The sequence below is a fragment of the Gavialis gangeticus genome, unplaced genomic scaffold (assembly GCF_001723915.1).
Source record: "Gavialis gangeticus isolate Ggan-Ray unplaced genomic scaffold, GavGan_comp1, whole genome shotgun sequence".
Lineage (NCBI taxonomy): Eukaryota > Metazoa > Chordata > Crocodylia > Gavialidae > Gavialis > Gavialis gangeticus.
The window spans coordinates 13,025,159-13,036,323 of NW_017729024.1; the positions used below are offsets into that span (position 1 = coordinate 13,025,159).

The 11,165-nt window shown below is 50.5% G+C and overlaps 1 protein-coding gene across 1 annotated transcript in view; it reads right to left on the minus strand.

Moving 5' to 3' along the window:
- POLR3G (RNA polymerase III subunit G) overlaps positions 1-9,952 on the minus strand; it is a 58,100-nt gene extending 48,148 nt beyond the window's left edge. The window contains exons 1-2 of the mRNA XM_019516895.1: positions 9,690-9,952; positions 7,805-7,859 (exon numbers count right to left, since the gene is read on the minus strand). The gene's annotated coding sequence lies outside the window, so the exon portion shown is untranslated. The remainder of the gene's footprint in view (positions 1-7,804; positions 7,860-9,689) is intronic.
- Between the last annotated feature and the right edge of the window lie 1,213 nt (positions 9,953-11,165).

Here is an 11,165-nt window from a genome sequence, read left to right on the forward strand (position 1 = left end):
CCCGAACGGGACGAAGGCAAGTGGGAGCAGCTGCAGAGGACACGCAGGACTCAGGTGAATGACCGGCTTGGAAGGGTGCCGAGGATCCGGACGGAGGGTCGGGATCGAGGCGGAATCGCCGCCTGGACTGAGGGCACCGGGTTAGACTGGGCTTAGAGCCCCAGGGATAGGGGTTGGGAGCCGACTCTGTATTCAGAGGGGCTCAACCCTAGACATATAAGGGATAGGGGCCAGGGAAGAAGCTGGACGGGCGTGACGGGCCACAAGACTCCGCTGAGTCGGCTCAGGAAGGTGGCGTGAGGCCGGGGTGCAGGGGTGGTGGAGCCCCATGTGCATCCACCGGGTTGGACCCGGGCAGCAAGGGACCCGCTAGGCAACTCCCCCATTGACGGTAAATCAAGATGTGGCAGGCAAGAATGGGGTTGGCAATGCGGGGGGAAAAGAACAACCTCATTGCCTTCAAAGGGCCCTAAGGCTGGGCTGCAACAACAGGGCTGTACCCTCAGGGTAAATAGAGCTCGGCGGGCACAGTATCTGGTGCACTGGCCGGGAAGCGTGGTTCGGGGCACCAGAGATGCACGTGCCCGAAATGGGTGCCACCGATTTGATCGCCCAGAATTTGCAGGCGTTAACACAAATTGTAGGGTCACAACAGAGGTGGCTAGCCCAGCATAACTCAGCAAACCTGGGGACGCCAAAGATGACAGCGGAGGATGACCCCGAGGCATTTATAGAGGCTTTTGAGTGGCATGCCCTTGCAACAGGCTTGGATAAAGGGCTGTGGGCTAGCCAGCTTGGGGCGTTGCTAGTAGGCAAGGCCCAGGCCGCCTATAGGGCCCTGAATCGGGAGGAGGCCCAGGATTATGGGGCGGTGAAGGCGGCGATTTTGTATCGTCTGGAGCTGAGCCCAGAACGCTTCCAGCGGTTCTTCCGGGCTCACATGGGGTCAGAAGAGAGGCGGCCCAGGGTACTTCTCCAAAGGCTACAGGACCTTTTTGGGAAGTGGGTCAACCTATCTTCATGTGCAATGGCGACTCTGGTGGACAAGATCATTCTAGAGCAGTTTGTCAATGATTTGGAAGACCAAACCCAACAGTGGGTCTGGCAACATGCCCCGGCAACATGTGAAGAAACCTTAAAAGTGGCGGAGGCCTTTACAGCCTCTGAGCAGTTCTACCCACGAGAAAGAAGAGGAACCCCGGGGGTGATGCCGGTGTCGAGGGACTGGCATTGCGGGAAAGGGGGCCACTTTCCACGAGAGTGTCCAAGGCGTGGCACAGGAAAAGGTAATGCTTTAAGTACATCCAGGGGGACGAGGGAGTCCTCCAGGGACTGGAGTGTTGGGGAGCCGATGGACTGTAGCTTCGGGACGGCAAATGAGAGCCCTGTGTGGGAACGCCCCGTAGTGCAGGCCTGGATAGAGGACTGGTAGGTGCAGGCTGTATTAGACTCCGGATGTGCTTAGTCGGTAATTCGGGCAGATCTTTGGTCGGGAGCTGATCGTGGGCAGGTGGACTCGGTAAGGGTGTCGTGCCTCCATGGGGACACCCAAGTCCTGTGCTGAGTTAAGGCCCAAGTGAGGGTAATGGAACATCAAGGAAAGCTGATGGTAGGGCTTGCGCCGTGCCTCGCCTCGCATGTGAAATGCTACTAGGACAAGACTGGGCCCCATTGTATGAAGTGTTAGAGAGGGTACAAGATGTAGAAGTAGCACGCCAGAAGTGGAAGTGTCGGGAAGGGTGGCTCGGAGACACGGGTGGCGAGGCTGAAACGACTGAGGAGGAGGGGAGCTCCTTGGAAGACTGGAGCGTTAGCGGACCACAGTTCCGGCAAGCCCAGAGAGAGGATCCAGAATTACAGGAACTGTGGACCAGTGCAGCAGACGGGGACCAATGAGCGACAACGACAACGGCCGCTGCAAGCCACTTTGAGGCGAGACATCACCTTCTCTATCGGGTAACCCCAGGAAGAGGGGGGCAGGATCACAGAGTCCAGCTAGTGGTGCTGAGAGAGTGGGCACCTGGCCCACGCCACACCCATGGGGAGGCATCTGGGTTGCGAACGTACCATAGATAAAATTACTCAGTGGTTCTTTTGGCCTGAGTTGGGGGACGATATCGCGTGACGTTGTGCAGAGTGTCCGGTATTCCAAAAAACCTGGGAAGCTAGACCTCCCCGCGCCCCACTATGACCCATGCCCGTTATAGATCAGCCATTCTCTCGAATCGCTATGGATGTGGTGGGACCCTTACCGTGTAGTAGCAATGGCCATCAATTCATCCTAGTTTTCGTAGATTATGCAACTCGGTACCCTGATGCCGTACCCCTAAGATCAGTGACAGCACCCTGCATAGCGGACTAACTGGTGAAGTGGATAGCCCGTGTGGGGATCCCACAGGAGATCCTCACAGACCAGGGACAGAATTTTATGTCGGGGGTGTTGCGAGGGGTCTGTCAGACGCTGCAGATCCGACAGCTAAAAACGTCGGTGTACCACCCGCAAACGAATGGGTTGGCAGAGAGGCTGAATGGGACGCTGAAGAGAGTGCTGCGGCAATGCATACAAGGGGACCCATGACATTGGGATTTGTTGCTGCCGCTAGTTTTATTTGTGCTCCGGGATGCCCCATCGAAGTCATTAGGATACTCCCCGTTCGAGCTGGTATTGGGGCATCGACCCAGGGGTCTACTGCAGATAATTAAGGAAGAATGGGAACAGGGGCTGGAGATCGTCCCTGACTGGTCTAAGTACCAGCAAGTGTTCCAACAACGGGTGCGGACGGCCCAAGAGTTCGCGGCGGGGCATCTGAGACAGGCCCAGCAACAACAGAAGGCCTGGTACGATACTCGCGCGAAGGAGAGGCAGTTTCGACCAGGGCAGAAAGTGTTAGTCCTGTTGCCCTCCTCGACCAGTAAATTATTAATGCAGGGGCAAGGGCCCTTTGAGATTGTAAGGCAAGTGGGGCCCATAGACTATGAAATCTACCGCCCAGGACATCTAAAACCAAAACAGATTTATCATATTAATTTATTGAGAGAAGGGTGACAACCGGAAGGTTGGGTGACCTTCAAAGGAGATGCCGAGGAGGGAATGGAAAACAAAAGGGTAGGGGTGAATATCGAAGGAAGCAAATGCCCGGAAGTCGTTCAAGTGAATATGGGCTTGACGCCATCACAGAAGGCGGAGGTGGGGTATATTCTGGAAGAATTCAAAGCCATATTCTCTGAGGAACCCGGATGGGTAAAGGGCACACAGCATGCCATCCAGACACCGCCAGGAGTGATAATACGAGACCGGTGGCGGTCTCTGCCGTATCATTTGAATGAGGAAGTGAAGGAAGAAGTGGAGAAAATGAGGGCCCTGGGGATAATCCGACCATCTCGAAGCCCCTGGAGGAGTGCACTGGTACCCATCCAGAAGACAGATGGGTCCCTATGGCTCTGCATAGATTTTCGCAAATTAAATGATGTGGCGACGTTTGATGCCTTCCCCATGCTGTGGGTAATTGAGTTGGTGGAGCGGATCGGGGCTGCTCGGTATACTTCTACCTTAGACCCGGCGACTGCCCCAAGACTGCCTTTGGGACTCCGTGGGGGCTGTACGAGTTCGTAAAAATGCCGTTTGGATTACATGGCACAGCAGCAACGTTCCAAAGGCTAATGGAACAACTTCTGGCACCCCATGGGGGATATGCGGCAGTGTATATCGATGATATAGTAATCTTCACCCAGACATGGGAACAGCACGTGCGAGCCCTGCGGGCGGTCCTGATTGAACTGAAAGAGGCGGGCCTGACGGCAACTCCCCGAAAGTGTGCAATCGCCTACAAATATACAAAATATTTGGGGTTTCTCATAGGGCAGGGGACCATTCGACCGTTACATGACAAAGTCCAGGTTATTCGCTCCTTCCAGGCTCCACAAACCACGAAACACTTACGGTCCTTTCTAGGACTAGTTAACTATTACCGGAGTTTTGTCGCACAGTTTGCAGAATTGTCGGCGCCTCTCTCTGAGGCACTAAAGGATCCACCTAAAAGGGAGGTTCATTGGACAGAGGCCCCGTTACGGAGCTTCCAGGCCCTAAAGCGTGCTCTATGTGAGGAGATGATCATTCATGCCCCAGATTTTACGAAACCATTCTCATTACAGACCGACGTGTCAGAAGCAGCTATAGGAGCGGTGTTGACCCAATGTGATGCTGGAGTAGATAGACCAGTGGCGTACGCCAGCCGCAAGCTGCTGCCCGCGGAAACCAGGTACGCAACGATCGAAAGGGAAAGCTTAGCAATCAAATGGGTGGTGGAGTATTTTAGATACTATCTACTCAGAAGGGAGTTCACCCTAGTAACAGACCACACGCCGTTGAAATGACTTAGTACTGCGAAAGTAGAGAATGCGCGTATCACGCGGTGGGCCTTAGCCTTTCAGCCTTTTAAGTTTCGAATACTGTATCATCCAGGGAGAACTAACATCACTGCGGATTTCTTGTCTAGATGCTATGAAAAACAGACCCCCGACACAGGACGACAGGACACGCAGGGTCAGCAGGATAGCACAGGTAACGGACACTCACAACTACGGGAACTGCCACAAGGCGACTGGAGGGGGGTGTTATGTCCTGGAGCACGGGGTGACGCCGGCAACTCACCTGCGGCAGGGGATGCTCCTGGGAAACCCGCGCGGCTCATGAGCCGGCTTTATATTCAGCTGCGGTCGGCTGGTGACATCAGCACTGGACGCTGACCGGCGAAGATAAAAATGGCTGCAGTGGCAGGGGCGGATGGCCCCGGAGAGGGGAATCTGTCTGCTGCGGGGAAGGAATGCTATCCCCAACTGTGTCCTGAGGGAATCAGAGAGCCGGAACCAGGAGCGCCAGGAAGAGTGAGCCAACAGTAGCCTCCGGTAACCGGCGGAGGGCGAGAGGGGCCCAAACGGGACGAGGGCAAGCGGGAGCAGCTGCAGAGGACACGCAGGACTCAGGTGAACGACCGGCTCAGAAGGGTGCCGAGGGTCCAGACGGAGGGTCAGGATCACCGCCTGGACTGAGGGCACCGGGTTAGACTGGGCTTAGAGCCCCAGGGATAGGGGTTGGGAGCCGACTTTGGATTCAGAGGGGCTCGACCCTAGACGTATAAGGGATAGGGGCCAGGGAAGAAGCTGGACGGGCGTGACGGGCCACAAGACTCCGCTGAGTCGGCTCAGGAAGGTGGTGTGAGGCCGGGGTGCAGGGGTGGTGGAGCCCCATGTGCATCCGCCGGGTTGGACCCGGGCAGCGAGGGACCCGCTAGGCGACTCCCCCATTGACGGTACATCAAGATGTGGCAGGCGAGAATGGGGTTGGTGACATGGGGGGAAAGAACAACCTCACTGCCTTCAAGGGCCCTAAGGCTGGGCTGCAACAACAGGGCCATACCCTCAGGGTAAATAAAGCCCGGCAGGCACAATTGCCTCAATGCTTGTGGTGGTGTTTGCTTGTGAGATGACACTAATATTGGTGAATCTATTATCCCACTGCATTTGAAGGATCTTCTGCAGGCAGCATTGATGATATTTTTCCAGTGACCTTATGTATCTCCTGTACACTGTCTATGTCTCAGCTCTGAACAGTACGGTGGGGATCATAACTGTTTGATAAACTATGAGCTTGGTTTCGGATCTGTCGTCATGATCTTCAAATACCCATTTCCTCATGAGTCCAAAGGCTACACTTGCACTTTTAAAGCTATGTTGCATTATTTGTCAATAACAGCCCTCTGTGAGAGAGAGCTTCCAAGGTACAGGAAACACTCAATTTTCTGTAAATCTGATTATCAGAGTTGGAGACTGCTCATTAAGAGCTTGTTGATGGAGGACCTTATTCTTCTGAAGGTAAGCATCAGTCCTATTTTCTTGTATGCCTCTGTAAAGATGTTGATGATTTCCTGAAGGTCTGCTTCCAAGTGAGCACAGATTACTGCATCATCAGCATACTGGAACTTGATGACTGAGGTTGGGATGATCTTGGTTTTGGCTCAAAGTTGGCTGAGATTAAAAAGCTTGCCATTCATTACGTAGTTTAGCTCCACTCCAGCTGGAAGCTCGTTGGTGGTCAGATGCAGCATCACAGTAAGGAATACCGAGAAGAGTGTTGGAGCCATGACGCAGCCTTGCTTAACTCCTATCTTAACATCAAAAGAATCTGTGTGTGTGAAAGATTCATTACTGAGAACCACCATGAGGCAGGCAAAGAATGGAGATGAATTTTGGTGGGCATCCATACTTCAGAAGGATCTTCCAGAGCATTTCTCAACTGACAGAGTTAAAGGCTTTCATGAGGTCAAAGGCAGTCATGGAGAAAAATTTATGTTGTTCCCAGAATTCTTTCTGCAGCTGGCAAGCAGTGAAGATCATGCCAGTTGTAGCTGTTGATGCCTTGAACCCACACTGAGATTCTGGGAGGAGCTCTTCAGCAAATGGAAGGAGATATTTCAGGAGGGTTTGGAAAATGATTTTTCCTGTCGTGGACAACAAAGTGATCCTTCTGTAAATTTCTACAGTCGGACCTGCCTCCGTCCTTGAAGACTGTCACGGTCATGGCGCTCCTAAGGTCATCTGGAATTTCCTCATCATTCCTGATCCTTAAGATGAGGGCATGGAGCTGTGATGCGAGCTTCTTCCCCCTCCACACCAACTTGTTTAACAAGTTAAACCATCATATTATTAGCTCCATAATAGAATATAGAAAATAATTACATTTATTACCAAATAAAAAAAACGAAGACAACATATAAAATTTACATAATGGACAAAGCTATCTGAAACCATAAAAAAGCACTATAGAAAGATAAAATCCATGCTAATTGAAAACACTTGGCTAAATAATATACCTAGCAGATGCTGGGATAAATTGTGAAGAGAAAAGTCAAAAAGTAATTTACTAAAAGGAAAAATATTTCAACTCCCTGAATGTTATTAAATGCTCTCCAACAACGGAATGTCAGTCATAACAAATAAATCTAAGACAAAGTAGAGAAAACAAGGACAGTCAAAAAAGCTGGTATATATCATGGCATTTTAGTGAGGCAAGATTTTCTAATCCTTCATTACCCAGATATTTTTGACAAAACACAGTTTACACTTATTCATGCCAGTACAAAGCCCTACTCCTGCAATTTGGTCAGTGGCCATCTTCAAAGGCGTGGAATTCTTCTCCTTGGCAAAACAAACTTGCAGGGTCATAGCCCAAGAGCATGTATTTTTGATATAGTATCTATTTTTCTGGTCTGGTCCCTTCACCTTTCATTACAGACCAACTACCTGATCTAGAATAAGGCTCAGCTTCTCTTCTTTGACTGATCAGTCTCAGACGTTAAAGCACTATAGCTGAAATAAAGCTAATGGGCACTTTCACACGTGCTCTGGGGGTGGGGGATGGGGAACAGAAGTTCCATCGCTGTTGCATAACAAAGATCTGATCATTTAAACTCCTAAAAGGTTAACTCCAAATGCTTTAAAAATAAAATATAATCTTCTGAATCAGTACAGTAGAGATGCTTAGATATTACAAATACTGTATGTGGCTATATAACAACCCTGCTAAAGAGCAGAGTAGAACATCTGACATGACACTGCCATCACAAAACAGAGGCTTCAAATGACCCATCCTTAGGTAAGTTATCTGTCATAACAAAATCTCTCTTGATTATTTTCAACCTTAAAATGAATTTTCAGGGTGAGTGGTTTTGGTGGGGGCAACGGGTGATATCAGAGAAAGAGAGGTAGATTTTAGAGGTTTAAAATTACACAAACAAAGAAAAAATATCTGATGCCCTTGAGGGTTAAGCCAGCATGAAAAATATTTGTGGTGCCACAGTCCCCTGCAATTTAAAGGAATAAACTGTTGTGTACTATTTATATTTATAGCCTGTTCCTTCTCTTTGTGTTAAGTCTCCCTCTACTCCCTTATACTTCATTTACTTATTTGATTTGTATGCCATCACCCTCCCCACAAAAGCTCAGGCAACTTACAAAAACAGTCATAAAAATTGATCAAATAAAACAATTCCTCAAATAATACACACAGCTGAACGTCACCTGCTAAAATCTTGTCCAAATGAAAAAGATCCTATGCCACCTTTAAATGGTGGCATACTCTAGAGGCCTCAAGGGAGAGAAAGCTGCAGAGCTGAAGAGCAACATCCTAGAATGATCTCCTATGTGTTTTGGCCAAGCAGACTTGATGCGCTGATGGTACTTGGAAGAGGCTATTCTTGGCTGACTTTAGGGATCATAATGGTCTTACCAACCTTAGGTATATAGGACTCAGGACATTTAGGGCTTTATAGGTCATGACCAGCACCTCAGGTTGCACTCAGAAAACTACAGAAAGCCAGTACTAACTCTGGAAGCATGAGAGTAATGTGCTCCTGGGGACCCAGCCCTGTCTGAAAGCAGGTGTATTCTGTACCAGTTGCAGCTTCCAGATAGTCCTTAAAGCCAATCCCACATAGAGTGCATTAAAATATTAATCTAGCCTCAAGGTTACAAAAGCATGGGTAATGGTGGCCAGATATGAATCTGAAAGATAGAGCAAGCAGCTTTCACACCTGATGGAGCTGGTGAAAGGTGACTGCTACTATCTCCTCTTCTCCATTTTCTGTTTGTTCCATACTCATCCCACCCACATACACCAATACCTGCTTTATCCAAACACCTACTCTTATCAAGTCTCAAACACCTGGCTTGAAAAAAAGTTACCACAAATTTATTAAGGGGACAACATGAAAATGAAACATGCCATTGTCCATGTAAAAAGCTCTGTCACCAAGCCCTTGGAAAAGGGTGGGGGGACAGTTTGGATTGTGGTCCCTAGCTATACACAGATCCAGGATTTTGTAAAGGGTGTGGGACCAGCGACTGGCACTAGAGGGGTGGCTGTACCCTGGATAGGACACACGGTGGGAAGAGCAGCTGAGGACTTTTTCTTAAGTCCCCTAATCAGGTAAGAATCTTGCCTCCTCCCACCCACTTTTGGCATCCCCTCCCTTTCCCTGTGCTTAGCAGCACCTCTCCTGCCTTCCCATTCCTTTTCCTGCCCCCCACCCCTGCCTCAAGCTGCTGCTGCTGCTATCCCCAGCTGACCCTGGGGACAAGGGGAGCTCCAGAGCTGTTCCTGCCCCACTCCAGCTGAGCTCAGCCAAAGACAGCAGCAGTGGACAGGTTCTCTGTGTGCGTGCGTGTCCCTGCTAACTCAGGAACAAGCTCAGGGAGGGGGAACCCACCCACCGCCACTGCTGCTGTCCCCTGCTGAGCCCGACTTTCCATGTAGTCTGGCTAGAATGGGGCAGGAGAGGTTCTAGAGCTCCCCCTATTCCCTGATAGTAGCAGGCAGGGAAGAAGGGGAAAGGGTGGAGTGGACACTCCACTAAGCATAGAAGGAAAGAGGGGGATAGGAATTCGTACCTGCTTCAGGGAATTAAAAATGTCCCTAGCTGCTAGTCCCACAGCATAGTTTGAAAGACTGGGAGGGGAGTGCAACAGAACCACTGTGCTTTCTCTGGATCCACCCTTGCCAACATCCTGCTCCCAGTTCCATTTTTAATATACTCTGGCTGCTAGAAATGTAATAACTGCGCATAAGCCAGATCTCCAGATACCATAAAGGCTCCAAGATGCTGCAGGAAAGGAAACAGTTGTTACCAATTTACCTTGGGAATGTGCTTCTTTTATCTCCGCTGCTGTTCATGGATTTCTGCTGCAGCAAGAGAAACAAAAACGTGGTTATCTTTAGTTTTATAGCTGATCAAAATGAGTTCCAAAGAGGAGTAATTAAACTAAAAATCGTATCAGTTTTCACTCCATTAAAACTTGCTCTGGAAAGCTAAACGTGGCAGCAAAGGCACCAAATAACACTCTGTACACACTCAGAAAGAGATTTTTCAGACTGACAATTAAGCTTATGGGAACCCAAAAAATAAAACAAAAAATCACTTCAATTAACCACTTAGCCCCTGCTACACATTACACATATTAGGTAATGAACAGGTTAATTGCACAATAAATTTAGACTTACATTGTAGGTGTGGCCAGACTGGCCACAAGTGCAAAGTAATTATCATGCAATTAACTGGCAAATCGCACAATAAATTCCAACCAGCCACATGTGCAAAGCAAGACAGGCCACACATACAAAGTAATTATCACACAACAAACTGGTGAATTGCACAATAAATTTGGACTGGCCACACACAAAGTAAAACCAAGCACAAGCACAAAGCAATTATCACGCAACTAACTAGTGAATCAGGCAATAAATTAGACCTGTCCCCACACTTGCAAAGTAATCATCACACAATCAAAAGGATTAGACAGCTCTACAGAGAGCCAACTGGCTATAAAGTTAACACTTGACAGTGTGTAACAAGTCTGTAGCTGGTTTCTATCCAGTTTTTCTTTGAATGTGTGGCAAGGCCCTTCTCTTTTGCCCCAGGCACCCACTGATGAACACAACCCCCTTGGGAAAACCTGGGACCGGGCACAAGTCCCGGCAACACAAAGCCTTCTGGCAGATCAGCACCTCGGCCTGGCCTGAAAGATGGGAATCACTTGCCAGGGACTCGGCCACTCGCTGCCTCCCACATTTGTAAGGCAACCGCGAGCACCACAACACGCAGGGGCACCTGCTCAGGGCACCGCACCGGCAAATGAGCCCCGCGCACTTGGTCACTCGACCTGAAAGCCTCAACTTGAAGCGGCTTCGTCCCTCCACCCACCGGCCCTCTTGCTGCTGCAAGAAGGGGTCGTGGGCCAACGCCCACGGAGACAAAGAGGCTACTGAGACAGCAGCCTCTAATTCCTTGGGGCAAAGTAAAAGGAGAGCAGGGAACGGAGCGGGCTCGGAGGTTCAAAGTCAGGGATCTGGAAGGGCGGCCCGGAGTGGAGCAGCCCTCCAACGAGCCCCCTGGACGCTGCCTCCCCCCGGAGAGACGGCCCCGGCCTCCGGCGTGAGGGCGCCCGGGGGTTGTTTCCACAGGCGAGGCGAAGCCCCCGCCCAGCGCTGCGCCAGGGCAAAGCGCGGTCACGAACCCCTCACATGCAGGCGGCAGCGGAGCCGCCACTCACACGGCTGCCCCGGCTGCTGCAGTGGGCAGGGCCGCGCCCGCCCACCCGCCGCCTCCGGCCCC